Source organism: Anguilla anguilla, chromosome 3 (genome assembly GCF_013347855.1).
Source record: "Anguilla anguilla isolate fAngAng1 chromosome 3, fAngAng1.pri, whole genome shotgun sequence".
In the NCBI taxonomy this organism is placed as follows: Eukaryota; Metazoa; Chordata; class Actinopteri; order Anguilliformes; family Anguillidae; genus Anguilla; species Anguilla anguilla.
In genome coordinates, this window is record NC_049203.1 from 3,052,723 (window position 1) to 3,077,567 (window position 24,845).

The window sequence follows — 24,845 nt, forward strand, 5'->3', positions numbered from 1 at the left end:
GATTGCGGTGGCACACTGTTGATTTGGAGTCAAGCTGGTAGGCTGGTGATCGACAGCCATGGATGGCAGAGGGGCTCATTCTCGTTCTGGCCACCTGTTTCCCATGGCATCCACCCGATTAACCCCTCGTGCTGTCCTCACATTACGCACGCGCCACATGCCCACGGGGTCCAAAATGACCCGCCCTCGCCGGACCCCCCCCCCCCCCCCCCCCCGGTGATAAAGCCTCTTAATTGAACTGCAATATTTTAAAATGTAGAAACAAACCTGTCACTCATTAATATATCAGTGTCTTCCCGCTTCCCAGTCCAGAGAGACTGTATTCCTTCAGTCTGCACCACTCGTTTTTACTACAAAGCACACATAATTAATTTGATTTTTTTTTTTTTTGCTGTAATAGACGTGTGGGCGCTCAACTTTAATTATGACTTCTGATTTCATTAACTGCACGATTAAAAAAAAAAGACTTTTAAGACAATCTTTGTGCCCTGATGGTGTACTTCTTTCATAGAAAATATTTAAATAGAGCGATGTTGAACTTTTTCTAATTATAGGGTCACTCCAGGAAAAGTAATCAAATTTCACGCTAACAAAAATTTAAATTTGGGGGGTTTACACAGCTGTTAAACTCTGAAAAGGGGGATTTTTGACCCAAGGACAACTAAAAAGGTTAACAAGCATGCCAGAATATTCAGAATCCCCCTTTTCAGTGGATTTTGTTTCTCCTTGACTGTGTCTAATGTGTCTTGTCCGCACTTTTTCTGTTCTGTTGATATCAATTTCAGGCCAAATTAGAAATATGAAATTCCATAAATTAAGTATCAATACTTCATCTGATTATTGTGTTGCATTGTACACTTGTGGGTATGTGTAGTTTCTCATTGCTTTTTCTGAAAGTCTGTCGGTTGGATGGACACAGAGGTGTTGTGATGGTACAGCAGTACAGGAACAGGAAACGTATGCGAGGAGTGAGCCTGCTGAGCTTCCTAATGGCAGAAAACGGGAACAGGACCATTATCACCTTATTGGTTTTTAGGTGGGTCTCCCTCCTTCCGCAGTTTGCAGCTTCCCGTGTTGCCAGAAGCTGAGCTGATCATCCCCCCGCGCACCCTCCCTCCCGCCCCCCTCCCTCGCCGGAGACAGGAGTAAAGAGAGTCTGAGGTCTGTCTGCTGACCTGAGAGAGCCTCCTCAGCCATCACAGTGTCCCTCCCCAGCCTGCAAGCACAAGTTTGTTCTCTTCAGCCACATTGGCGGAATTATCGCTTCGTTTTTCAACCACGAGAATGAAACTCTGATTTTTTTTTCTCCGAGCGCACAGTAACACAATTTCTTTTTTTAAAAAAGAAAAAATAATAAATGAACGTCACTGATATGGATCAAAGGGCCATATTTGCGTTTCCATAGTAACGAGCGTGACGTACAGCATTTAAAAAAAAAAAAAAACAGTTCACAGTTTGCTCTTCTCCTTCACGGGTGGGTGGGGCCAGTGGCATGTGGGTGTCGGCCATTTCTCTGGCCACGCCCTCAACAGACATCAGAAGTGTCTAATTAGGAAGAATTAACAGCTCACTACTACTCAGGGGATGTACGTGCGGTTTGAATAAAAACACAGGGGGCCTCCAGGATCAGGTGTGAGACCGCTCTGAGCTCAAAAGGGTTAAAGCCTAGCGTCAGACACATTCGCACATATACAGCTGACAGAGAAAGACTCTGACTCTGCCAGGCATGGTATTCTAAGTCCAAATACGGCATCAAAGTAGGAAAACAGGGAGGGTGGAAACGGTAGACCGAACGCCGCTTTGGGCGTCAGTGTGTCATTATAACTTTTCCTCCACCTGCTCTTTCATCGCACACACACACACACCCACCCAAACCTGGCAATAAAAGCCTCTTTACGGGTTGAGCTGGGTTCACCGAAGTCAAATTGTACAACAGAACTCCGCTCTCTTTCTTTCTCTGTAAACCTCAGATGCACTCCCAGCTCTGCAGAGCACTGAGGGCAATGGCAATCACCCAGCAGTTGGACAGACAAGAGAGTCGCGACTAATTGAATACACACACACTGCGATGCAGTTTTCTCTTGTTTTATCCCCGAAATTTTTTAAGTGGGCCCATTAGTCATTGAGTAATTGCGCTGATTATCATCAATATCTCCGATGAAAAGTAAGGATGTTGAAAGAGGGCCAGAGCTAGTTCTTTTTTAAGGCAGTTATGAAAAACATGTACACTTGCCAGTTTCTTGGAAATGTTATGCACAAAAAAGGCAAACCAGCCTGGACCTGTGAGGTACTAAACTGAAAAAAATCAGACGTGTTTATTTATAAACTTCACTGGCAAGAACCTCAGACAGTATCCACCCAGATGACAGACAGGTCTTTGCTGTGTTGTTTGTGGAGCTTCCTTCCAATTATGCCTAATTGAGACATAATTAAGTTAAAAGATATCATTGGGGTTGGTTTTTTAAGAATTCTGGTATTACTTTAGTGTGACTGAAACTTTCTCTGGGAGAGATTTGATCTCTAATAAAACTTTGGGAGTATTTTTGTCAGACTGTGCAACTTTCCACTGAAGTGCTCCCTGTAGGGCAACGGAATCACAAAAGTGATTGACGGACCAGATAGGTCACACCCACAGCACCCTCCACGTGTAGTTAACGCTTAAAAATGACTCAGGACTGATGTGCCTGTTATCTTTGCCGCACAATATAAAGGATTCGTTCATAAATCGACACATCCCTCTCTTCGGAATGGCGCGGTGTGAGGACATCAGAGGAGTAGCACCACCCTGACTGTGTCCCTGTTTGATGACATCACAATGGAAGTTAAATTCCTAAACATTTCAGGATTATGATGTAACAGTAGCAGTAACGTTCTGTCTCTCTCCATCACTGCACGAGGCTCACAGTTCCGTTCTCCTTCCATAGGCCAGTAATGGGTACTTGAAGGATGTCGTCGCAAATCGGGAGATGCCATTGGATGATGCCTCGCCTGATTTGCGAAGGCTGTTTTGTATATCCAGGGCAACAGTGCGAGGGCGATGAATCTGTGTGTCATTTGGCACCTGTAGGGTTTAATCTGGGACGGAAATAGACAGACGGGTGAATCGCAGGATGGATAACCTTACCTGAATGTTTGTCACTACGGTTAATGCATTTATTCGACTGTAATCACATTGTGCAGCTGCTTGGAAAGTTCGGCGAGACTGTAATTTCCAGATCTGTTCTCCGACTGAAAAATAAACACAAGGGCGAGTGAGAGGGGTGACTCAGTGACATCGCCACTATGATTTCCATGTATTGTAATTGCATAAAATAAATAAAGATGTCCTCTGTCAAGGAGGGAGGGGGGCCAATTAATAAAAAAAAAACCAAAACAAACAAACAAACAAAAATCATCAACAGACAGATGGCCATTACCCAGAACCCACCCTGTCCCCCTGCCCCTGTCTGTGAAATCTTCATCAACTTAATAGCCAGCGATAGTTATTCCATATCATGAACCCTAAAATGACTTAATATTGTGTGGACTGCGGCCTTCGATTACACAGCAGCGTTCAGAATCTCAAACAGACCGGAGCAATTTGACCCTATTACGTTGCACTGTTCTCACTAATTCATTTGCTCATTAACTTTGGCCAGGCAACCTTGCATGAAGACTCCCCGAGTTAACGCAGGATTAGATTAGTCCGGCTGAAGGCAAGAATATCAACAATTTATTCAGAGAGGTACCCCCTCTCTCCCAGCGTTCTCATCATTTCATTTTAATTCCCCGTCCTCTTTCATTTTCAGGCTGATTTTCTTCTTTTTCTTTCACAGTTTCACACACACACACACACAAACAAAAAAAAAAAAACAACTAAAAACTAATTTCCTTGCTCTGAAAAAGAAACGTTGCCCCCCCCCCCCCCCCCCCATAAGTCACATGGGAGGAGGAGGCACGGAGCGAGCCGCGCTGCGCGCTGGAGTATCGCCTCTTAATGAAGCCGCTGATGAACAGCCGGCAGCTTGGCTCGCGTCCGCGTCCGCCGTCCGCCGTCCGTCGCGGAGCGAAAATGGGAAAGTGCCGGAGCTCTCTCACCTCGCCCGGCACAGACACATCTGTGCCTCCGAAGCTGAAGTGCTTCGGGGGCAGCGTGAGACCCCAAACACCCCCCCCCCCCGCCCCCCCCCGCCCCCCCCACCCCCAGGGGAGACCACCGTGCGCTTTGTAAAAAAAATAATGAGCCCGGGGCAAACCTGGAAAGACACTGTGTTCCTCAGCCGTGAGTGTGTCTTACCTGTTGCTAGAGAGCGGAACATTTAAATGTTCCGTTTACCCAATAGCCCCCTTTGGTGTTTTTTTTTTTTTGTTGCTTTCTTCTTTTATTCTTGCAAAAAAAAAAAAAAAAAATTTTTTGTATGCTTTCGTGGTTGTATCGATGTCGCTCTTCTTTCGTTCGGCCATCTTGGCCTGGTCATCCTCCTGCGAGCGGATTGGATTCTGTGAGTGTGAACAAAAAAAAAAAGTTACAAGTACTGCCGTTGTACCCTTGTGGAAGGTACTTAACCTCCACTGCTGCAGTACATAGTGAGCTGTATGAATGGATTAGGTAAAGCAGTTGTGTGATTAATTAGTGCACTTTGAGCAGACTGTCGGCAGAAGGGATGAAGAGGTCTCTGTGTGGAAGGATCTCCTCATGGATCAGAGAGGAACGTGCGGACACGGGCTCGAACCCAGAGAGTGCGGCAGCAGCAGATCAATCGATGGGAAAACCGTGGAGGTTTATAAGTCTGCATTGATCAGGAGAGAACTGCTCTGGGACGAAGCTGAACAACTATCGATCGTATTTCATGCTTTGAAAGAGCCAGTGGTTATGGAGAAGCAGTAGTTTCCAACGAACGCCCGCGGTTTCTGTCTAAGGCCGAGCCAAATATGGATTTAGTCTTAAGTGGCGCGAAAGAACAAGCTTTATTCACACCCGTGTGTTTACTGTTGCACTAATTAATGCAGAGCTGGGGGACTGGATAGGTGGGGTCAGGGTGGCGGTGCGTAACTGAGTGTGTGTGTGTGTTTGTGTGAGTGTGTGTGTGTGTGTGTTTGTTGGGGGGAAGGTAAAGTTATAAATATAAAGGGAAGGCCAGTAGCTGATAGGTCCTTTTCCGGATCCTGAGCTTGACTGCTACAACACCTGCTGCTTTCCCACAATGCCTTGTGCCCCGCTGCCACACACTTCAGTCCTGTGGTCACAATTCAGAAGCTGTTACCATGGTTTCAGGTGTTCGCCAGTCTGCGTTTCCCCAACATGTCTTTGGGCCCAACATCATCAGGATGGAAGCCTGCGGGTAGAAGAACGTTGGTCACGAACGGGTGTACCCCTTCAACCTACCCCCCCGCCCCCCGTCCCCCGCCCCCCGCAGCGCAAGGGCATTGTTGGTAACCACAGTCAACGGGGCTTTGCCCAATCTGACCGCGCTGTCTGATTCAGGTCTCCTGCCCCCCGCCCGTGCCCGTGCAATTCACGATCAGAGCCGCAGTCGCCCCCCCTGCCGCCGCCATAACTGCCTCGCGACCGCCAGCTGTGTAATCTGAGCGGCTCCAGTCGATATCCAGCTGCATAACCCACCCCGGCGCTGTATGAAATTACCCTACACGAGGCACACGAGTGCATTTGATGGATTTTACTGCTGCGGTTCTCTGAAGCATTCAGACGAGCGTCAACGCGCTCATACTGCGCACGTGCACGTACTGCGCACGTGCACATACTGCGCACGTGCACGCGGCAGGCGCTCACGCCGAGCAGAAATAAGACCGCTGCCGCTGACGGTTCAGGAAGCGCTCGCGTGCGGCGGCAGAGCTCGCGTGCGGTCAGAGCGGCAGCAGGGCCTCTCCGCGTCCGCAGCGCCAGCGTTTCGTTTTGCGAGCAGACGACAGACGGGCCCGTCCCGCCCCGCCCCGTCCCGTCCCATCCCTTCCTGCCCGCGCCGTCTGTGAAAGCTGGTGGGAGCGGGACCAGGATGCACCCTGTTCCCGAACCTGCTACCCCTCTGCCCCCGTCCCCCCCCCCTCCCCCCCGCCTCTGGGTACCGAAGTGCCCAGCTGGCAGCCTCTCCGGGACGCCCCCGCCCAGCTTCCTGTCCCGCCATATCTCTCCACTTGCACCCGGGCGCCGGCAGAGAGCGGCACAAAAGGACGCATTCCGAGTCTCCCTTTCGCGTGAGCACACGGAGACAGAGATTACTCTTCCCCTCTCCCCCCTCCCTCCCTGTGAAATAATTTAAGTCCCCCCCCCTCCCTCCCTCGCCCCCCCCTCTAGCTGAGTGCCTGAGCCTTCAGGTGCCCCTCCTGAGAGGGTGGGGGGGGGGGGGGGGGGCGTAAGAGTGAGGCACACTATCGTCTGCTTGGACAGATCCTGCTGGCTAAAGCTGAGAGCCAGGCTGCACGTGTGTTTGCCGGCATTAATCCCCACAGCGGGGGTTGGGGGGTGGGGGGGATTGGGGGTTTATAAGGGTGTGGGGGTGGGACCGTTATTCGCTCCTCTCACTCCGTACCCTCACCTGTCCGCCAGGTAGAGTGAGCTTATGCATGTATGGACGTGACAGCCCCTGGGAAAGGTATATATCGGGAAGGAGGAGCTGGATCGGTAATCGAGTCACCATGGAGACGGACCCCGTGCATCTGGCTGCATTAACAAGCCGATCCTGGAGATGCCGTGAGAACCCCCAAAAGGCCCCCCCACCCCCCCACCCCCCCTCTGCCTCCCGCAGGGTGTACAGCGAGCACTGGCGCCATCTGACAGGTCTTAAAACGCAAAATCCCCTCAAACCTGGAGGCTGACAGGGAGAAGCTGACTCGGATGCTGAAGGGAATGAAGAGCCCAGCAGGTGTCTTAGCTGCTGCCCTGAAGGCACTCCGGGGGGGGGGTGGTGGGGGGTGGGGGAGGGGGGTGTGTCACCCAACGGCAGTCTCGGTGATTCTGGGGACCCCTCCTAAACAGCGGCCAGGTACTCCCCTTGCCTTGCCACCCTGATCTCAGAAAGACTTCAGTCGGGTATTTTATGGAGAGACAGAGCCATCGGGGGAAAACAGAGCAAACTCGACTTGCTTGGCCAGGTAAAACGCTTGCACAAGCATGCAATTTATCTCGATTGCAGACTGGCAACCATAGTTTCGATGTCAACATTCATTCGTAACATCACCGTTTTGGAAACACAAACAGTTCTATTTGGCCTACACTCTTTTTCAAACAGTATAATCCCCTTTATAACAGTATAACGGCCAAAATCAAATTTTTGTTTACCTTGCTCAAGGGTACTGTGGTAGTTCTCCACCAGGCAACAGAACCCATAATATTGGAGTTAGGGAACTGAACCTACAGTATAACTGTGGAGCTGCGATCCCAGGTCCTGAACCCATAATGCTATGTAATCTGTGTCCAGATGACGAATCTATAGTCTGTGACCATAACCACCTTTATTGTCTCCTAAAATGATCATATCATCGTTACAATGGATAACTCTTTATATGGGGTGCCCTCATTTCTATCTGTGAGTTATTTCTCCCATGAACAACAGCATCTGGAGTAGGCCTACGTGTTCTTCCATGGTTTATTCTGTTAGTTATGCAAAAAAGTAACAAAAAATCAACACTTCAGAGGCAGCCAAAAAAAATGTTCAGGCTGAACGTTGGCAATATTTTGAAGCTCAGTATGTATCCAGGGACGCAGTGCTAGAATGGGCCCGGTGAAGTCTACGCACAAGAATGATAACTGTACAAGGTTTCCGTAATTAATTATACTTTCCAAAAATAATGTACTAATATCTGACTCATGCAACATCTGTTCTCTGGCTGAGCTGAAAGAATGTTTGCTTTAATTCCTGTTGCGTTCTGGCTTTTAAAAATTTAATTTAGTTTTTTTCCAGAAAAGTTTTTTTGAAAAAAAAGAAAGAAAAAAAAAAAAGCCAATGCAAGCCTATGTTAGTTTGCGCTGATCAGCTTTTTCATTGGCTGTCTCTCCCAGCGGCACCTCAGGGCATTGGGTGCTCAGACCAGGAAGTCCGACCATGACTGCCAGGATGCCGTTTGGAAAAAACCGAGAACAAAAGAATGGCCCCTCCACAGCCAAGCACCAGGCCAGATTTGTGCCAAGCAGGACAACCATAAAAGTCTAACTCAATTGGGTGGTCTAAATAAGGTCATTTGGTAAACGGGGCTGTCAGCAGTGCCTGTTACACTCACCAGATTCTGGTCGTCAGGGGGCGTTCTGAAATGGGACAGCCATGAAGCACCTGCGCTAAGCGAGCAGGATGAAGGGGGGGCAGGCTTCTGAATTTCAGCAACAGTTTCCACACACACCTGGATCCCTCAGACCAGCTAGGGGGGGCGGGGGCGGGGGGGGGGGGGGCAGATCCAGGCCGGACTTCATGCCCATATACGGGTCCCCCCTTTTCCCTATAGCACAGTCTCTGGCTCAAAATTGGACAAAATGGCGGCACAAAAAAAAATGCACTTCGACGATTTCAATACGCTTTTCACCAAGCCCGTGGCGGAAAGTGAACAGGTCACGTCGCAGTCACTTTGTCCGCATCCTTTCCTTACAGCCTGCCCTCTCAAACGAGGCCAAGACCGGGAGCGCCTGCTCAAGCCCGCGTCTATCCGAGCCGGCTCTGACTGAGAGGGACACAGTGCGGAGGAGGTCTGGCAGCCGCTGTCTTCGGCTGGAGCCCTCCTGATGCTGCCGCGCCATCTGTCTGTTTACCGTCGATCGTCATTTTCGTTTATCGATGCGAAGCCGACGGCCAAATTTTCGCGTCACGCCCCCCCCGGAGACAGCGAAGCTTCTAATTGATTCCGCGCTATTCAATCTAACCTCAGCGTGGGAGTCGGCGGCTGCCGATTGGCCCTTTAATACCCAATAAATAAATAATCATAGCGGTCACGCCCACGCGTACGCGAGCTCGTGAGGTCACTGCTCGAGTGACAGCTCCGCGTTGTGGGCGACCTTGAGTCCCTCATCGAGTTAAGAAAAGGCCGCTTAACTCACTTAACGTAGGCTATGCTCGTGCGGAATTTACGACTGAAAGAATTTCATTAGCCATCACCCAAAACTCTCTTTGTGAGTTCATCTGAGCACGCTCAGGCCATGGCACTATGTCCATTATGTTGTCATCATTCAAAATGTACAGCCTGAACAGTAACCACAACAACTAGGCTAATTTTTCAAAGTTCTGTAGACGTGAGGCCCTCATACACAACCGCAACAGAAAGATAAATTAAAGCTATTAAAATGACTACAGTTCATCTTTGCATTCATGATAATTGCATAGATAATGCCCTATGGTTAAGGACACGGTTAAGTGTATTATTTCTGCAGCCTGCGCTATTATTGCAATCATTGTTGGACTGTCAGATGCTTTGATTACCCGTTGAATTGTTTTCAGGCAGATGAGAAACCTTTTCTTCATTTGTCATATTAAAAACATCTAATTTGTCTATGCTATTGCCATGCATAGCACAGACACAGGAGTAAAGAATATCAAGCAGTCAAAAGCACAATGTAATACGTGCACACAAAACGCTCCACTGTAACAGATACGTCGCACTTCAGACACTTAGCAGATTGTACCCAGTGTGATACACACGTCGCGTGTTCCTTTTTCACACCGAAGCACTTCGTGTTCTGTACCTCTCTCAAAGGTAACAACGGGAGCGCCCGGGAGTCAATCCCGCAGCCGCCTTCCTTTAACCGCTGTGCCACGCTGCCGACCTCCGTCTTCCTTGGGAATGAATTATTGAAAAGATGCTGGGCTGCCCGTGATGGAAAGGAAGGTGATGCTCCAGTGGTCTGCTTGCGCCCTTCGATATGTGGGGGATCACGGCCGCGTGCAGGAGAGGATGCCTCTCGGCTGTGGGGATTGCTTTCCGTTTTTTATTCATTAGCCCACCCCCCCCCCCCCCCCACTATTGCATGGCGTCGGGGCGACTCCCGCATCCACCACCCCCAAATTATTTACCCCCAGGGAGACTCTAAAGTTACAGCCCTCCTTTTCCCGGGGAATTCTGAGATTGGGGGAGAGAACAGGGAGAAATGATTGACAGTTGTCGGGCAGGCACTGGGCCCCCTACAGAGCACTCGACGGGGTTCTCATACCTGTCAAAACACTTCTCACTTCCACTGGCTGTCTCCTTCCGAAGGGGGGAACCTGAGACAGAAGCACATCGTTGGTGATTATGGCGGCTGCAGTGCGGTTCTCAAACTCAGTAACCGGGGGGTGGGGGTGGGGGGGGGGGGGGGTGGGGGGGGGTTACGGGGGTTTGGGATATATGCTGGTTTTTCTTCCAACCACAATTGCAATCCCAGAATTTTAACAAGCTGTTATTTTTTTCCCCGTAATTACACTTCTCATGTTTTCAGGAATTGTTTGTTTTTTTACGCACTTAAGCCATAAAGGATAAAAGCCCAAATTTGCATGTGTTCTCTCTGTGCTATATTGCAAATGGTTTCATAAAAAAGGGGTTTAAAAAAGCAAAGTAACTCGTCAAATGAAAGACTGCTGCGAATAGGTGTGGACACCTGGCCACTAAAACGAACCGTTTGGGAGAACATGAAGAGCGCAAAGACAAAGCAAAGATAATGAAACATGCCTGCGTTCTGACAACAAGATTAAAGAAAGAATAAGAAATAATTAAACACGTCATCAATAACCTTAATTAAGCAAGAGATTGGCTGCAACAAAATCCAGCGTACAAAGGGATTCCCCGGCTTGGACCAAGCCTGAGAGCCACTGGACTACTGCACACACGACATCACAGGCATTTAGCCAGTCCAGTTCAGACACGGCTGGTTCAGGTTCTCCCCACTCCTGCCTGGATGGATGGCAGCTGCCGGGCCTGTTCAGTTTCTTTTTTTTTGCACTTTACCACACCAGCTCACCTCATTCCACTGTCCATGCATCGAAACACCCTCCACTCACCCTGATTTACTGAACGACACACCTCATCCTCTTATGTTTGTTGATTATTTAAATTTAAATTATTGTTTAACCAAGTCCTTTACCGTGCGGACTCCCCTTTTTCGTTGTGACTTTAACGAGCGGTCATAGCATACTCTGCTCTGCCGTCAATTCAGGAGGACAAGCACAGGCTCTGTTCCGAAACGCGTAATGTTACGGGACCCACCCCCACGCCGGAGCAGCGCCTGAACGGGGTGAGCCACCCAGCAACACCCCCAGACCTCGTCTGCTTCCTGACCGTCTGTGCGTGTGCGCATACATAAAATAATCATGGCTCTGAAGCAGGGTTTTCAGAAAAGCAGGAAGGGTAGAGAACGCGCACTAGAGCTGAGGGGAATAGACGCTCTTAACCATGGACAGGTCCATTTGATCAAATGGAATATGTGAGCAATTTAAAAACTATTGAGTGCTACTTCAGAATGGAGGAGTTAAAACACGTGCCTCCTCAAGAAACAGAGCACAGAAACCAGGATGAACTGTTTATTTGAAGAAAATAAAAACAGTGGAGACGATGTGCACATTCATTATGTCCAATTTATTGGAGGATTTTTTTTTTTGAGAATGTATTTTCGGAGAAAATAATTTTCGACTGCAAATTTATCATGGGGGAAAATTACGCAGAATAAACGGCTTGGATAATTGCTCCATTCAGATGATTTGTATTCCTAAATGATTCGGGGGATTGAGGAGAGGTCAGCGCCGAGCCAATGCACGCAGCGAGCGCGCGGCTAATTATGCGAGATGTCTTCGGCAATAATAAACAGCGCCGGTCGAAGGCAGAGCGCTCACGTGCCGAAATAATAGAGGCTAAGGCGCCCGCGTCTTAAGTGCGCGTTTTAATGGCCCCTCTAGCTTACACTGCGATTCAGACATCGTTCTGAAACACCCTTTTATGGCAAGTTCACCCATTTCCAGCGAAGAGCTTTAAACAAGCTCCTCCAAAAAGAAAAAAATAAAATAAAATGGACCTCGCCTACTTCAGAAAATCCAGGCAGGAGAAAAAGAGAATGAGCAAGCAGCATGGATCTCTCACGTCACCACCCCCCCCCCCCCCCCCCCCCCCCCCCCCCCCCCATCCCTCCCCCGGTCATCTCTGAAGGTACAGTTCCGTTGAACTGAGCATGGGATAACAGCTGCGGCCGGGGCCAGGCCGAGAGGCAGACGCAACATCAGACGGACGCCTTCTCTGACGAGGTGCACTCGGCCCGAGTCACGTCCGTCTTGTTATTCGGAAAAGCAGAACTCCTGAAAGTGCCCTCGCCTCGCGATTTCAATTTATCTCCTCCACGGAAAAAAAAAAAAAAAAAACAGCCCACATTCACACCCCACACCAATTTCCCAGAATGCCGCTGAAAAAAAGGGTTTGAATAGACCGCTGGCAATACCAGGGGTTCCCTGGCAAGCAAAGAGCCGAAGCTGTGGACAAGGACAGAGAAATGGAGAAAGAAGAAAACTTTAAATCACGATGTGCTTTGGGCATGGAACAACTTTAGTGAAAAGTCCTTGACCTAGATAGATACTCTTTAACTTTTTTAGTCATGTCAATCAAAAACCTGTTAAATGTTGAAATGTATATTTTAGTGTTTGTATTGCCTCTTTTTTGTTTGTGTGTGCGCGTGTATGCAGTGCACACACACACACACACACACACACACACACACACATACACACAAACTATGCTGCTTAAACATCATTTGAATAAAGTTTCATTTTAAATAAAGCAATAACATTTAAAAAAAGAGTAGAGGAGGTCAAGTAAACACCACCTTAAAATGAAAACTGGGAGGACATACTTCAGATTACAGCACAGAATTAATAGCCAAAAAAGAATTAATAACTGTACTGTACTTCCTTAAAAACGGTTATTTTATATTTTTAGTCCAACACAAATACTAACAACTGGGATATTAAGGTGCCTTTTTGTTATTTCTGTAAAAAGCAGTGGTTAGCAATGTATTAAGAATTCATGCTGCACTATAATCAAAGCTTCTCTTTCATTCCATCATAGGTTTTGCGCTCTTCACAAGTAATAATTTACATTGTATTATAACATAAAAGCATAATTTCTCATATGCGTCTATACTCCTGGCAACTGGAGGAACAGTATGACTCACCCAGCCATACACAAACGCTGGTGGTAATTTCACAAGCTCCTGGTCCATTGTTCATTCAAATCTAACATTTTCATGAAGTCCAGCAGGAGAAAGAAAAAAAATGCAGAGTTGAACTAGCAGTGCACATTTACCGTGCGATAAGTATTTGAACGCAAAAAGAAACATAAATTGTTTTCGGGAAAAGAAAAAAAGAAGAAAAAAGAAACCAGACTGGGGTTTGAATGAGGGTTTGACAGGCATAACAAGACTGACTTTAGCAAGCAGGTGTGAGACGGTGTGTTCACAGAAAGGCTGAGAATTCAGGGCCCAGATGGAAAAGTATTCATTCATTTTGATTAAATTCCTTACCTTCCTCCTTTCACACATTAAAACTCTTCATATTCAGCTCCTTCATACCTTTTTAATAAAGTCCAGTCTCTTCAGGCATACATGCAGATTGGAAAGGGTCTATTACGTTTAATAAGGACAAAGACAAAGGTGACTAAATGAATGACAAGCAAAAGCAGCAGCAAATTTCCTGCGGTCCTTGTAACCAACGTTGCGGTCGCACGATATTAACCCTATTTTGTGAAAGCGATTTAAATAGTCTTTTTTCCCCCACCTGATTTAATTTCGGTTGACTTTTTTTTTTAACGCTCTGTCAATGGACGTATTCAAGCCATTTAGCTCTGTCCTCGTTTTTGAGCTGCCATTATTTAAAAAAAAAGGTGCGTGTAATTCATTATTAAATACATATTCTGAAGGTTAACGTCTCAGCGAGGTCATCTTCTATTAGGGACGCACTTATAAATCAATGACATCACAATCATAATCTCTACAGGCCAATGGCACGACAGCGTTATGCTCAAGGTTGTGCCTTAATGAAAATGCATCATCAGAGCGGCATGCTATTCGCGCGCGTGGCTGTCCGCATTTACCTTACACGGAGGTGCGGCAGAATTAACGGTGTGTAGTACTCGACGCTATTTTTGACGCGTATAAACGTCGCTTTTCTCTTTGTCATAGCTGTTTCGTCACATTTTTGCATTTGACTGTAGAGTTCAAGCACCCTCACAAAAGCACAATTATGCATGGCTGTAGCGTTGCAGTTTTATTCCCCCCAGCAAACACTGCTTTACACGGCGGTGAAAAAGGGCATTTAGGCTGTTAATGTGTCTGTGGTTTGAGAGCAACCTTGCCCAGGAAGTGGATGGTATTTCTGTGAATAATAGAACAATCAAATAAATAGCATCTGAATTACTGATATCCAGCTGGAATGAACAATTGCGAGTGAATGATTGCCTAAGAGGTCCAAGCTGATCCAGAAGGTATATTTCTGCGTATGTTCTGAGTGCACATAATTGAAAATAGATGCTCCCGCCAGTTAATGCCAGTTAAGTCTATTTTCAAAGCTTATTGAGTTACTTTCGCAGCTTTATTTCTTGGACAGGAATTTCAATACTTGGACCCAAAGTTGTACTCAGGCACAAGATCTTAAGACCGAAGTTCAATACCGTGATTTTAAAGGGGAAAGAAAGAAAAAAAAAAAAAAACCTGGAGAAAGTTAGATTTGTACAGCGAAGCTTTCATAAATGATGACACGCTCGTCAGGCGTGTGTCACGTTCACCGAACCGCTGGCCCCGTGGTGCTCATCTGTAAATCTTTATTTGACGGAGACGTCCCCGTCCCCCTGTCAGGTGTGCCTGTGTAATGAGAGTCTGGAGGAGCGGTGCTGCTGTGCTCTCGGGGAAAAGAGAGCCCGGGAGTGTGAGAGTGTGAACAGGAGGAGCAGGTGGAGAAGAGCCAGGTGTTGTCACCTGCCAGCTCGGGCGTCCCACGGGGCCGCGGCACGGTCGGATCGGCGCGGCGCACTTCCTCTCCAACCGCCGCCTAACGAGCTTCCGCCGTACCGCCGCTGCCTGGGAGACGGCCGCCGCGGCTCGGGTTCGAGCGGGGTTTTGGGCGCCCCGTGGATGACGCGCGGCCTCCGCAGAGCGCTCGCACGGGCGCGACGCGGCGCTGACAGGCCGACAGCCGCCGTTCCCGTGGCGACGCGGTGCGCTAGGAGGCCGGAAACTAAACTTTTCGCTCCGCTCCGACACGCCGCTGTTCCCGCGGCTCGCCGCGTTAGCGCTCGCTAATTAGAGCCCGCCCGCCTCTCGTTAGCGATAACGAATCCGCTTTCAGGTACGAAGCTGCTGAGCCTTTGGCTGGCGCCATAAAAAACACTTTCTCGTAGTCCTGGAGTGCTGAAGGGTGCTATGGCAGTGTTGAAAATGTTCTGAACCCCACAAGTGTTTTCATCCCACCCACCCTCTTCACACTCTTATCCTAGGAACAGGATCTTCCTCCCCCATCCCAACCCCCACCCCCCCACCCCCACCCCCACCCCCTTACTAAATCAACCTGTGTTTGTTTTTCACCAGGGAGGGAGTTTTTGAACCCTCTCACCAATTCCTGGACACTTGCATAACAGAGGAGGCAGGGAACTCCACAGATCCACAGGTGCCCTAACGGAGTCATGCTTAATTTTATGGTACTTCAACTCACGGACTTACAGGACTTGTGTTTAACTTTATGGTATTTTAATTCAGGGCACTGCAGAACTCATGCCTACCTCTATGGTATTTGTGGAGTGGTCGATTCTGCTTCTTCTCTTCCCTGCTTGGGGAAAGGGTTTCTACTGTAGATGCTTTGCACACTGCTCTAGGCATCCACACTCGGCCAGTGTGGCATCATGGGAAGGCTTGTGCTCATTTATTGCTTCGATTTTGGGGGGGGGGGGGGGGGGGTTTAGTGTACCCATTTGTCCAGTGCCCTTTATCTCCTCAGATTCGTATCTGCTCAGCACAGCGCTGATTTCCTTCATCAGTTCCATGTACAGTGGGTCCAAAGGTCGCCACCTCAGGTGACCTTTGACCCGAGAAAGCGACGAAGCGAGTGAGGTCTCAGTCAGACGTCTAATGGCGGTAAATTCACAGCGCGGTGTAAGAGCTCTGTGCTGCACTAAGGGCTCCCCCCCTACAGGGAGACACCACACCACACCACGCCACACGAGTCACAGCGCTAACGAGCTGCCCGCGGTACACGGGGGGGGGGGGGCGCGGCTGGGGGCGGAGCCATTCCCGCTGGGGTCACGCCAGCGGCTGCAGTGATCCGGGTCAGAGGTCCCTGAGAACCAGCGATCGCCGGCCCAAACGAGGACATCAATCTTCACGGGCACTATATGGAGGCGAAACATATCTGTTAGAAACGTCCTCCTACCAGAGCTTAAAGGTTTCAGTGGGGTTTGGGTGGAGGGGTGATGGGGGGGTGGGGGGGACTTCTAATTTTGTCCCTAATCTGGCTTTAACTAAAAGCCCATTACACACAATTGGAGATTACTGAAGAAATTCCTGAAGCATTCCCGCTTGACTTGGCTTTATACAAGCGTCCACTGAATAGTGCAGGATCACTGAAGATCCTCTCTTAGCATGAAGCTGTCACACGTGTTCTCTGGGTGGTCATTTCTGAGGAGCTGGCAGCACACAGAAGCAAAACCGACAAAAGCCACCCGAACGGAAACTCTTTGAGTGACAAAAACACGCCGATATCGACTACGAAGCGTTCGCCCGGCATCCAGTTTTTTACCGATGCAGCCTCAGGGCAGGCCAAGCTCGTCTCGTCGTGTGTTTTGATCGTTACCGTAGCGATTCCCGGAACCCAGCGGGATTCGTAATGCAACTGTCAGTTGAGCTGCGCCCAGTGCTCGGGGGTGGCAGACGCCCCGGCTCCTCTGTGACACGCCGCTGCGTCTGAGTGATGGATTCGGGTCGCCAGCGCGGTCCTGCGAAGGAGGACAGGATGAGCCGCGGGTCCCCGCCGGACCCAAACGGACGGTGGCCAGCTTGGGACACACCGGAGGCTGACGGGGGGGACGAGGGAGGGGGCGCTGGATTGGGCGGCCAGCGTGGGACACACCGGCTGCTGACAGAGGGGGGGGGGACGGGGGGGGCCCTGGATTGGGTGGCCAGCGTGCGACACACCGACGGCTGACAGAGGGGGGACGCTGGATTGGGTGGCCAGTGTGGGACACACCGACGGCTGACAGAGGGGGGGCTGGATTGGGTTGTCAGCGGAAGGGAAGGGAATATGGGGGGGGGGGGGGTGGGACAGTACCCAACCACTGGGGACTTAAAAATTCCAAACGCAGCGGCGTTTCGCATGGGATAGCACGGAATAACACGGAATAACACGGACGTTTTGTTGTGTTTGAACATAAATATGATACTGCAGCAGTGCAGCAGACCGGTGGTTTTTCAGTGAACGCTGAACGCACGTCGCTCACAGACGAAAATCTGTCGCACAACCACAGTAAGAAAGTAAGCTATGCCAACAATGCGCACAGCGAACTTTGCTCATCATTTGCCAAATTGCCTTCTGCAACAATCAGAAATCAACCAAGCTCAGCAAGTGCATTCCCTTTAAGAGGACTTCAGTGTACTTCACTGTGCTCAAAAGGGTTCCCTCAACAAAAGAAAGCACTCTAAAGGGTCACTAATGACAGCAGCATAACACCAGATGAGCACAATTTTCATTTCAATTAATTAGCCATTTTAAAAGATATTTTTTGCTGGATATTTTGCTTTATAATGAACACATGCAATTAATGAGAAGAAAAATAAATTGTCAAAGTATTTTAAAAAATGTAGGTTTTTTTGCCAAATGCATTAGCTGGCAAATCCCCTGGATTATTATATTAATTATTACACACTATAAATGTTGCATTTATAGGCAAAAAAACATTTCTGGAATGGTTTCATTGCTTGTTTTCCAGTGCTCACTGCCTGCTGAGACCTTGGCTTATGTAAATGTTAGTCCTGTTGTGTGTGTTATCACTGCATGCTCTACGTACGCAGAGACCTTTTGATTGGAAGGTGCTCTAAGTGACAACCAATCAAAACCGTGTTTTTTTTTACAACGCCCAGTTATGGTACAGAATATATTTTACCAAAAGGAACTAATGAAAATCAATGACAGGAGCAACAATAATAATACAAATATTCACAGGCACATGGGGTATTTGGGGCAAGAGGGGCAGGTGCTTGGGCTTCTGGATGCACAACCCCCCCCCCCCCAGTCTGCCCGCACATGCTTGTGAAAGTGTGGGATCTAGGTGGGAGGGGATGCCATCACTTGGCTCCTGTGGGTGTTCACTGTCAACTGTGACCTTCTGTTATGTAGAAGCGGTTTCATTACTCTCTTCCAATATCAGTTCGCTGTCCGCCACGACCTTGGATTATGTAAATATTACAATGTGAATGTGTCGTGGCTCGAGTATTACATTATTCAACCTGAACCCCAAGCATGCCGGCCGTACGGTCCGTGTATATGAATCAGCGTAAAATATTTAAAACGGTAACGTCCTCTCCTGATAAATCTCTGAAAGCCTGGGAAGTCACACAGCTCCACCGTCCCGTAGTGTCGAAATATTTCGGACTGACATGTTTTTCACCACGGGTTCCAGGACCGGTGGTCCATCGCATGCAGCCTTAAAGTCGAATATTTCCAGAATTACCGCATTTCAAACAAACTAACGAACAAATTCACGATAACAAATAACAAATTCAAACTAAATAAATAAATAAATAAGTATCAGCTACAGTAATCTCCGTGGCGTTAAGCCAGTTATGGGTTGATTATCTTGGACCGGCTCCCACTGAACACCATCTTGCGTCACAGCCTAGAGCTCCTCTCCGCGCCCACCACTGACGCTGGCTTTCCTTCGCCAGGAGTCTTCGCGTGGTCCAGCTCCACCGACTGAATCATAATCCGTACGCATTAAAACCCCCCCCCCCCCACTTTAGCGAAAGAATTCTGGAGAGAGAATTAACCCACCCCCCCCCCCCGCCCACGTCCCTATCCCGTATCTTTAATGCTTTATAATTATCTGTTTGCGGTGCACGAGGTGGCTGCAGGACAGCGAGGGTCGCAGAGGTACGCCTTTGAATATGCAGCAAGGAAATCTGAAGATGTGACAAGTGTGCAGGTGCCAATGACACAGAGATCCTCACGGCGGAACACTGAGCAGCTGACTCCTCCCCCCTCCACCCGGCCCCTCTGCTGTGATTGGCTGGTCTCCGTTCGACAGCCAAGGCGGCTATAAATGGTTAATAGGGCACTAGCGGTTCACAGAGGTTGACAGGGCAATTAATTACCTTTAAAAATAAAAAATAAAATAAATAAAAATGCATAATACTGGGAGCCAACAGACGGACAGGCCCAGCGGAGGAGGATCCGTGCTCATTTCAGTCGCTTTGGGGCAGGAGTGTGCAGACATCGCGGCTGAGCTCCCTCCCCCTCTCTCTCCATCTCACACCGAAACTGACCCCCTCCCCGCCCCCCGTGCTATTTTTCTCAGTAACCACACTCCTTCACTCCAACTTTTCTGCCCATCTCTTCCCTCCATTATCCTAACTTTTCTTCACTGATGAATCCACTGTTCCCTGTTTTTTTCTTTTCTTTCTCTGTCCACCACTCACTCATTCTCTTTCAGTCGGGCGATTCCTTTATCAGCCTCACCTTAACTTCTTCCTTACCTTTGTTCTAACCCCCCCACCCCACCCCCCGCTGTTTCTGTTTTCTGAGAAACAAACTCTCTCTCTTTCATGCTCTTCATTTCTTTCTTTCTTTCTTTCTCACCCTCTCACCCTGTTTCTCTCTGACTCACTTGCTCTAACTATCTGTCCTTCACTGGCTCTTTCGCTGTCTGTTCCCGTCCATCTCTTTCCCTCTCTCTCTGTCTCTCTTTCTCCCCTTTTCCGATTTCCTTCCGAGTGAAAAGCAAAGCCAGACAAAGCAGCGAGTGAAGATCGCACGGGTCATTTTTGTCTGCCACGCTGCTAACAGCTCACCGCACCGCTGTTTTCCCATGTCCCGTTTAAAATGCACACTCCTGCGCTGAGCCCGGGGGGGAGCATTAACAGCGGTGTGTTTGAAAATAGCCCGGATTCGCGCTCGTTTCAGCTAATACATTAGTGATACTATTTTAAAGGTACTCACAACATTCTCGGTGAAGCTTAAATGCCAAGAATTCTCTTTTTTTTTTTTTACATTTTTCTCCTGTTTTTCCACGAGAAGAGCTACTATTCAAAGTTAGCAGTCTGTCCAGGTGAAAATTACTGGATTTTTAAAAAAGTGGGTAAAATGCAAAGAATGCAGAAATGCCCCATACGACATAGGTATAGGTAATGTAGTCTCTTAAACCAACCCTTTTGACAATTGTGTTTCATATAAAATTGTTATGCCCACTATGAAAGTAGAAAAAAGAATATTGTCACATCTTCCGTGTGTGGGGCTTTATGATGTTATGATTAGCCAAAGCACAGGCTTCTTCAAGAAAAAGCACTTGGAGGTATTTACAACAACGACAAATTTTTTCTCCCTTATGTTGACAAGATTTTAATTACAGAGTCTATTAATCAACAGCCTGGCCCCATCAACAGGCCAGACTGTATAAATCAGCAGAGCACCACTTGGCTAAGAGCGCACACGGTAACGAGCGTTCACGTGGTCCCGTCTTGGTAATTAACTAATTACAGGCGGCGATTAGCTTTCTTTACCTTCCTTTTCCTCCATATTTTTTATTTTATTTTAATTGAATCCAGGGTGCAATTTCCGCGATGGGGCGCCATTACTGTGGAGAGAGCTTAATTACAGACTCGCTAATAGAAATTCTCCTCTCCTCTCCGGTCCTGTGGGCTCTTCGGTTGGGCCACCGGAAGAAAAGTGTTTTTGGGCCGAACGGTCCCTTGGCCATTGTTGGGCTGAAGGGCCTGTTGGCCATTGTTGGGCTGAAGGGCCCATTCTTAACATTTTATGTTACGTTAACCGTCAAGGCGTACTGCATGCAGAGTACCGTGTTTCATTAAAGCTTTCACTAAAGGCACCACATATCTGTAGCAACACATGTACTGACCACGGCCAGGTGAAACGCCCATAAGTCAGCTCATAGACGGTAGCGATCCCTCTCTTCCACACGGCAGTAACACGGCTGTAACACGGATGTAACGCGGCAGTAACACGGATGTAACACGGATGTAACGCGGCAGTAACACGGCAGTAACACAGCAGTAACACGGATGTAACACGGCTGTAACATGGCAGTAACACGGATGGAACACGGCAGTAACACGGCAGTAACACGGCAGTAACACAGCAGTAACATGGCAGTAACACGGATGTAACACGGATGTAACACGGATGTAACACGGCAGTAACATGGATATAACACGGCAGTAACATGGCAGTAACACGGATGTAACACGGATGTAACACGGATGTAACACGGCACTAACACGGATGTAACACGGATGTAACACGGCAGTAACACGGATGTAACACAGCACTAACACGGATGTAACACGGCAGTAACACGGATGTAACACGGATGTAACACGGCACTAACACGGATGTAACACGGCAGTAACACGGCAGTAACACGGATGTAACACGGCTGTAACACGGCTGTAACACGGATGTAACAAGGCAGTAACACGGCACTAACACGGCAGTAACACGGATGTAACACGGCAGTAACACTGATGTAACACGGATGTAACAAGGCAGTAACACGGCACTAACACGGCAGTAACACGGATGTAACACGGCAGTAACACGGCAGTAACACGGATGTAACACGGCACTAACACGGATGTAACACGGCACTAACACGGATGTAACACGGCAGTAACACAGATGTAACACGGCAGTAACACGGATGTAACACGGCACTAACACGGATGTAACACGGCAGTAACACGGCAGTAACACGGATGTAACACGGCTGTAACACGGCAGTAACACGGCTGTAACACGGCAGTAACACGGATGTAACACGGCAGTAACACGGATGTAACACGGATGTAACACGGATGTAACACGGCAGTAACACGGATGTAACAAGGCAGTAACACGGATGTAACACGGCACTAACACGGCAGTAACACGGCAGTAACACGGCAGTAACACGGCAGTAACACGGATGTAACACGGCACTAACACGGATGTAACACGGCACTAACACGGCTGTAACACGGCAGTAACACGGATGTAACACGGCAGTAACACAGATGTAACACGGCAGTAACACGGATGTAACACGGCAGTAACACGGATGTAACACGGCAGTAACACGGATGTAACACGGCACTAACACGGATGTAACACGGCAGTAACACGGATGTAACACGGCAGTAACACGGCAGTAACACGGCTGTAACACGGCTGTAACACGGCAGTAACACGGCTGTAACACGGCAGTAACACGGATGTAACACGGCAGTAACACGGCAGTAACACGGCAGTAACACGGCAGTAACACGGATGTAACACGGATGTAACACGGCAGTAACACGGATGTAACACGGCAGTAACACGGATGTAACACGGCAGTAACATGGCACTAACACGGCAGTAACACGGCACTAACACGGCAGTAACACGGATGTAAGCGAGCGCTGAGAGTGGTCTTTTCTCGGCTTACGGCAGATGGTCATGCCGCCCACACACTCGACGCGTCCAGACCAGAAGCAGGTGCGCCCTCGCCGAACACTGATCTGCCACGCTTTCCTCTGATTGGCCCCCCCCGCCCAACTGTCAATTTTTTTGAAAGCGAGCCCGAGCGGCCTTCACAAGCGGTGATCGATGACACATACTGAGGGACTGGAACGATGGCATCCACTGGACAGAGAGGCTGCCTGTACAGTCATCCGCTGGCTGGCAGTCTGAACGCGTCTCCCAAATGTTCAGATAAAGACGTCCATTTTTTCTTTTTGCGCCAACTGTCCCTCTCTTGAATTGGGTTCCTCGGGTTCCGCTGGTTCCGCTGGTTCCTCGGGTTCCGCTGGTTCCTCTGGTTCCTCTGGTTCCTCGGGTTCCGCTGGTTCCTCGGGTTCCTCCGCAAAGGAAGGACCTTCTGTGTCAAATATTCAGTGACTCACTGTGAAATTCTGAGCTAATGAATTTTAAATAATTCTAATGTAAATGAGCTATTCTCTTCAATTTTCACTGCCTTGCTTAACATTCAGGCTTTGAAATATCCCTTTCCCAGAGGTCACCGGGTTGAATGATTTAAAACGCTGCACAGCACAATTCATCTCACATATACATTGCATAAATATACGGTACCTTATACATATGGGCGGCAGAGCAGTATAATGGATAGGGAACTGGACTTGAAACCTAAAAGTTGCAGGTTTGATAACCCAGTAAGGAAACTGCAGTTGTCCCTTGAGCTTAATTACCACTTTCAGGACATATCCAGCTGTATAAATGGACATTAAGTAAAAAGTGAAATCTGTGTGAGTTTCTCTGGATAAGAGGGTCTTGCTAAGTGTTAGTAATGCAATGCAGATACTGCACCCCTGCCCCCATCACACCCTTATGCCAACTGTAAACTACAATTTGGACAGTTACAAGAAGTATATAATTATGAAGTATTGGTTCCGTCCAATTTTGCCATCACCCGAGGACTTCAGGAAAACATTAAACGAAAACCCATTTGTTGAACTATTGGTGTGTGTCAGAGGTGGCTATGACTCCAGATAGAGAGTGGAAATTTGAACAGAAAAGGTTCCGTCACAGTGAAACTGAGTAAGTTGTTCCAGTGACCTTCGGTATGCACTTTTGTACGTCGCTTTGGATAAAAGTGTCTGCCAAATAAATGCAATGTAATGCAATGTAATGTAATGTAATGCAAGGCCTCAGCCCATACGTTCAGCAGTAGAAACACAGGCAGAGGGGAAGTGCCAGAGCAGTTGTTTCAGACATTTGTGCTTCCCTCAGTGTATCTGCTGGACTGCGGCTCCCACCCACCCCCAATGCAGGGTTTTTCTTTTGTTTTTGGGGGGGGGGGGGGGGGGGGGTCTGGGAAACTTCTTAGCGACGGGGCTACTGGGCTGGGAATGCATAGAGTCTGAGATATTGGGGTGAGGGGGTGGGGGGGAGAGGAGGGTTGGTATGGGTACACACCACAGGTCACAGTCACACACACAGATGATCTCTAATTAGCCTGTCCCTCTGAGGAATTCCACACCACTCTGCTTCACCCTGCCCCCCACCCCCCCCCACCAACCCCCCACCCCCCACCCCAGCCCCCCAGCCAACATTTTATTTTTGGCAGACGGGAGCCCCCACGTCCTGAACCCCCCGTAACCCGGGAGACAGAGTCAGGGGGGCTTCCCCCCCGACGTCCTGTCTGCCTGGTGTGAACATCTGGCTCTGCTTCGCTAACAGAGAGGCCTGTGGGAGGGGAGGCTCCCGGCGGATAATTAGCCTAATTAGACTGCAAAGCAAGATCCAGGGGGGGTCAGAGCGGACTCACAAATCTGCTTCGGTCAGTAAAATTTTACTGTCTGTTGGCAGTTCCATCCAAGTTCAAACATCGAAAAATGCTTTTTTTTGAAGTCTTGAAGTTATGTCTCTATAATCAGTTTTTTCCCTCCTCTATTTCTACCATCCATGCAGCCTGCCTGTCAAGCTATCCATCCACAGACCACTGATATGCGCGTTTCCAGGGCAACGGCAACATGGTAGTATGATGCATTGTGATGTCATGCTTGCATCGGACTGACGCAAGCGAAGACGTGTGGCCTAGGAGCCAAGGAGGAACAAGTCCACTACAATCACGCTGACACTCTGAGTAAATTAAAGTTGCCATGTTATCCGGGACAAAGGATGCAGCCCAGGCCAGAATCGCTAACAGCAGTAGCAGAGATGTTATTT

General features: G+C 48.6%; 1 long non-coding RNA gene across 2 annotated transcripts in view; it reads right to left on the reverse strand.

Moving 5' to 3' along the window:
* Nucleotides 1–220: 220 nt before the first annotated feature.
* LOC118224325 overlaps nucleotides 221–24,845 on the reverse strand; it is a 26,067-nt gene continuing 1,442 nt past the window's right edge. The window contains exons 1-3 of one of the 2 annotated variants that reach the window (XR_004764622.1): nucleotides 5,244–5,279; nucleotides 4,277–4,479; nucleotides 221–3,228 (exon numbers count right to left, since the gene is read on the reverse strand). This is a non-coding gene — a long non-coding RNA (uncharacterized LOC118224325). Of the gene's footprint in view, nucleotides 3,229–4,276; nucleotides 4,480–5,243; nucleotides 5,280–24,845 lie in introns of those variants that run through there. The other variant, XR_004764623.1, reaches the window with a different exon arrangement.